The sequence below is a fragment of the Pleurodeles waltl genome, chromosome 8 (assembly GCF_031143425.1).
Source record: "Pleurodeles waltl isolate 20211129_DDA chromosome 8, aPleWal1.hap1.20221129, whole genome shotgun sequence".
NCBI lineage: Eukaryota > Metazoa > Chordata > Amphibia > Caudata > Salamandridae > Pleurodeles > Pleurodeles waltl.
The window spans coordinates 103,961,039-103,967,038 of NC_090447.1; positions in this window are offsets into that span (position 1 = coordinate 103,961,039).

Consider the following 6,000-nt stretch of genomic DNA (forward strand, 5'->3'; position numbering starts at 1 on the left):
CACCTGATACACATACACACACCACTCCCACACAATCAACCAACTATAAAACACACACCCACATCACCCACAAACCCCTGCGACCATAATTACTGAGAGAAGGAGAGAGAGACACAGCAGACAATCCATAGCAAGACACACTGAGGCACACTACACCATCACACACACCACATAGTAGCACAAAGGACCACACACCAACATACTCATCATCACATACACCACCCCACACCTCACCCACACCACCCCATGGCACCCCAAAGGCACCCACGCTTTTCGGACCAAGAACTCCGGGTCATGGTGGAGGAAATCCTAAGAGTGGAACCCCAGCTCTTCGGCTCGCAGGTGCAGCACACCAGTATAGCCAGGAAGGCGGAGCTATGGCAGCGGATCGTGGACAGGGTCAACGCGGTGGGACAGCATCCCAGGAATAGGGAGGACATCCGCAAAAGATGGAACGACCTACGGGGGAAGGTCCGATCGATGGTCTCCAGGCACAACATCGCGGTCCAGAAGACTGGCGGCGGACCCCCACCCACCCCTCCCGAATTTACATCGTGGGAGCAAGAGGTCTTGACCATCCTGCATCCTCAGGGCCTCGCAGGAGTAGCCGGAGGAATGGACTCTGGTAAGTCCCATCTCAACTACTATATCCCCCCCACCCCACCAGCATGCCAACCCACACCCCCACCCTCACCCCCAACCCCCCAGCACATATCCTCCCTGACAATGTCTCACCAGCACAACCCACCCATCCCAACACCAACTCCTGCATGCCAACACAAATCATGGGCACCCATCACCTATGCATGACCACTGCACTAACCCCTCCCCCCCACTAAATACCCTCACAACACCTCCCTCAAGGGAATGCCTGCACTGGGGAACAAGGGCACCCATAACACGCACAATATTGCACACACAGAAACAATAACCAAACTCTCTTACCCCATGCAGGACCCGAACGACAACACACCAGCCAGGAGGGTCCAGAAGTGTCCATCCCACCACCGGAACAGGCCCACACTGAGGATAGCAGCTCTGTCGACAGTGAACCTGATGACCAGCCCGGACCATCGGGGACCTCTGGGCAGTCGGTTCCCCTCACCCAGACACAGGCCACACCAGACCCGACCCCCTCTGCCGACACCAGCACAGCTCCCACCCAGCGGGCCCATGCCTCTGTCTCTAGGACAGCTCAATCAGCGGTGTGTCCGCCACTACAGGGCACCCAGGCTAACCCAACACCCCAACAACAACAGGGACCTGGGGGCAGTGGGAGCGGGCACACCGGCCAGGGGACAGAGGCCGGGGGAAACCGGGCAGCTCGGAGGGCTGCTGTGCGACAGGGGGGGGAGGAGAGGCCCAGGGAACCCACTCTCCAAGAGGCCCTCACCACCATCATGGGGGCATACCACCACTCCCAAGAAACGATGGCGACGGTACTGGCCAGGTTCACTGAGATCCAGGCACAGCAGGAAGAACGCTACATGGGGTTCAGGGAGGAGCTGAGAATCATCGGGACCGCAATGGGGACCATCGTCCTGGCCCTCCACAGGATAGAGGACGCGTTGCGGGACCATGGTGCACCACACAGGGCCCCTGTCACTAGGCCGGACCAGGAACAGCCTACCACCTCCGCCGGCGCTAGTGGACAGGAGGTCCCAACACCTCGACAGCCCCCCAGAACCCCACCTCCTGCTGAAGAACAACCACCCCGTAAGAGGAGCCTGAGACCAAAGAAAAAGACAGAGTAGGATGTCAAGACCCCCGCCAGCAGGACATACCCCCTGAACTCTTCCCACTGTCCCACATTGCCACCCTGTCCAACCATGAACTGCCTATGCTCCATCCTTCCACAGGCAAAAGAACAATGCACCTGTGAGACTGAGAACTGGACTCTGCCATGGATATTCCTCCACCCCCACCCATCACCCTTAGAATCACATGTACCGATATCTAGCACTGTAAATAAATCACATTTTGAACACTAATCTGTTTTGAGTCATGCTGTCTTATTAACAAATGTATTACATATTACTGTTCAATTTCTGTTCTGTCAATTAGTCATGACAACATACCAATGTCAATACGCTGTATTTCATGGGCGAACCAAGCAGAAGTCAGGTACTGAGTCAGACAGCACTGAGAAGGGAAGGGAAAGGCAAAAATTACTGAAAAACATCTGTGGGGAACTACAGAAAGTACAGATGCAGGAGGCTAGAAGCAATTGGGAAATGGCGTGGGTGATTCTTACCTGGGTGTCACTGGAAATACTGTTGTATCACTCTATCCCTATTGTCTGTGTCGTCCTCTGAGTCTTCCTCCTCTTCACTCTCCACAGGCTCCACGGCTTCTACAACACCACCATCTGGACCATCCTCCTGCAGGAAAGGCACCTGGCGTCGCAAAGCCAGGTTGTGAAGCATACAGCAGGCCACGATGATATGGCACACCTTCTTTGGTGAGTACAATAGGGATCCACCAGTCATATGCAGGCACCTAAACCTGGCCTTCAGGAGTCCAAAGGTTCGCTCAATCACCCTCCTAGTACGCCCATGGGCCTCATTGTAGCGTTCCTCTGCCCTTGTCCGGGGATTCCTTACTGGGGCCAGTAGCCACGGCAGGTTGGGGTAACCAGAGTCACCTATTAGCCACACACGTTGTCTCTGTAGCTGCTCCATCACATAGGGGATGCTGCTATTTCGCATCACATACGCGTCATGCACTGACCCTGGGAACTTGGCATTTACATGGGAGATGTACTGGTCAGCCAAACAGACCACCTGGACATTCATCGAATGATAATTGTTTCTGTTTCGGTACACCTGCTCATCGTCTTTTGGGGGTACCAAAGCCACATGGGTCCCATCAATGGCACCAATGATGTTGGGGATATGTCCAAGGGCATAGAAATCACCCTTCACTGTAGGCAAGTCACCCTCCTCGGGTAAAATGATGTAGCTCCGCATGAGTTTCATCAGGGCAGACAACACTCTGCTCCAAATCTTAGAAAACATAGGCTGAGACATTCCAGATGACATGGCCACTGTGGTCTGGAATGACCCACTGGCCAAAAAAAGGAGGACTGACAAAACCTGCACCAGAGGGGGAATCCCTGTGGGTTGGCGGATGGGGGACATCAGGGCTGGCTCCAGCTGGGCACACAGTTCATGGATAGTGGCACGGTCAAGTCTGTATCGAAGTATTATATGGCGTTCTTCCATTGTCGACAGGTCCACCAGCGGTCGGTACACGCGAGGATTCCTCCTTCTCATCGCAAGTCCCAGCGGACGGTGCCTAGGAAGGACAACATGGAGCACAGAGTCAGCCAAACCACAGGTACGTACAGACAGCTTGCACAGTTAAAGAATGGCAATGGGTTGAAAGGCGTGTATGTGTGGCAATGCAAGGCCTAGGCCTGTGTGTCGCAGTCAAAATTAAGCCATGTGGGCCCTTGAAATGGCGGCTGCCTGACCTGTGAAGTGGGACAATGGGATGTGAGGTCAATGCGCTGGCGGGGCACACCGTGGCGGTAGGCGGTCGCAGACCGCGGCGCAAAGCCGCATTGGTTAACATTGAAGCCTATGGGTTTCAGGAGCCAATAACGAAGTGCGCCGGCGGTCGCGGTACGCACCGCCGCGGTACGCACCGCCGCGGACGTGACCGCCATTTTCTATCTGCTTAATCACTCGAGACCTGATCATCCACAGGAGAGGACCTATACTGCAAGTGCTCCTGTGACCTCGGTCTGGAAGATACAATGGCTGCTGCGACTGGGGAAAGGGCCCCTGCCTTCACGTCTGAAGAGTTGGAGAAGCTCGTGGATGGGGTCCTCCCCCAGTATGCGCTACTCTACGGTCCTCCAGACCAACAAGTGAGTACACCGGGTGCTAATGGAATGGGCTATGCCTGTGTGGATTGGGGTGGATGTAAGTTGGTGGGGTGGGGGGCGAATGAGGAGTGCAACGCCCGACAGATGAGAGCATGTGCCATATGGCAAAGTGGGTGGGGGGGGGCCAATTACATCTAACATGCAGGTCATTGATGAGTTCCTCCTTTCCACCCTGTACATGTCTAATAGGTCAGCGCCCATCAGAAGATCGACATTTGGCGTGCCATCGCCAAGGAAGTCCGGACCTTGGGGGTCCACAACAGACGGGGCACCCACTGCCGCAAGAGGTGGGAGGACATCCGCCGCGGAACAAGGAAGACCGCAGAAACACTGCTGGGGATGGCCTCCCAACCCAGGAGGGGTGCCAGTCGCACCATGACCCCCCTGATGTCCCGGATCCTGGCGGTGGCCTACCCTGAATTGGATGGGCGCTTTAAGACATCACAGCAGACACAAGGGGGTGAGTATCAGCACATTCTCCTATCTTTCTGCGCAGTGGAGGCGTCTGGGTGGGGGAGGAGGGCTGTGGGTGACATTAGGCCAGGGCGCTTTCTGTAGTGTAGTCCTCTCCCTTAGGCATGGCCCTGTGCCCCCGGCCCCCACCTCGGTAGGGTGACAAGTACAGCCATTGAAGGTCCAGCATCTCCCATGTGCGCGTTTGACGTCTCTTGGCCTGTTGTCTTAGTCAGTAGTACTGAGTAGTGTACCCCGAATGCGCGGCTTAGTGCATTAGGCACCTGTGTCTGTCCTCTCCGCCAACGGTGTTGACATTGCATGCACTCAACCTGGTCTTCTTTTTTCTCCCCCCACCCTTTCTCTTCATCTTCTTGTGCATGTGTGCATTAGCATCATCAGGCGGAGGAGATATGGCATCGGAGCACGAGGGAGCTGCAGGACACAAGGCCCCGGTGGGCCCAGGAACAGACACCGAGGGCACCAGTGATCCGGAGGGCGAGGGGAGCACCACGACGGGGACCGCTGGTGAGAGCAGCGAAAGCGACACGTCCTCGGATGGGAGCTCCCTAGGGGTGGCGGCAACATCCGTGCCCCCCGCCTCTACAGGTACAGCCGCCACCCAGCGCACCAGCCCCGCCCTCCCAGCAGCCCCTCAGTCTTCGCTCCGTGCCGGTTCGCCCAGGAAGGCGCGCGTCTCCTTCGCCCCAGGCACCTCAGCCCCTGCCCCTGTTGCCCCTGCTGCCCTCAGTGCGGAGCTCATTGACCTGGTAAGGACGCTCATTGTTGGGCAGACGACCCTTTTGAATGCCATCCAGGGTGTGCAAAGGGAGGTGCAACAGAGCAATGCGTACCTGGAGGGCATTCATTCGGGTCAGGCTGCCCATCAACGAGCGTTCACTGCTCTGGCCTCAGCACTGACGGCAGCCATTGTCCCTGTTTCCAGCCTCCCTCTTCTGACTGCCTCCAGCCTGTCTCTGTCTCCTGTTCCTCAGCCTATCCCATCCACACCATCAGACCAGCCTGCACACACCTCAACACCCAAGAGCAGCTCATCCAAACACAAGCACCACAGATCCCGCAAACACTCACCCGAGCAACACCCAGATGCAGACATGCCAACAGCCACTGCCACCCCTGTGTCCCCCTCCTCCTCGTCTCCCTCCTCCCTCCCTGTGACGTCTACACTCACACCTGCATGCACCCCAACATCAGCCAGTGCTTCCATCACCACCTCACCCTCCAGTACAGTCCACACTCGTGCAGTCACCACCCCCACTGCCATGTACACGTCCCCTGTGTCCTCTCCCACTGTGTCTGTCACCCCCTCTTCCAAGACACACAAACGCAGGCAGCCACCCACCCAACAGCCATCCACCTCACGACAGCCTACAGCACCAGCACCTTCACCCAATGACAGCACACCTGACTCTCCTACAACCACCTCCTCTACCTCCACTTCCATCTCCACTTCTCCTACCCTTTACCTTGGCCCTAAAAAACTTTTCCTGGCTAACCTTAACCTCTTTCCCCCCGATGACCTCCCCCATCCATCTTCAAAGAGTCCCAAGAGCACCGCAGCCACCACCAGCCCAGCTTCGGGTGTCACTGTTGTGCCTGGGTTCTGGAGCCCACCCTTTGCCAGCAGTGACACA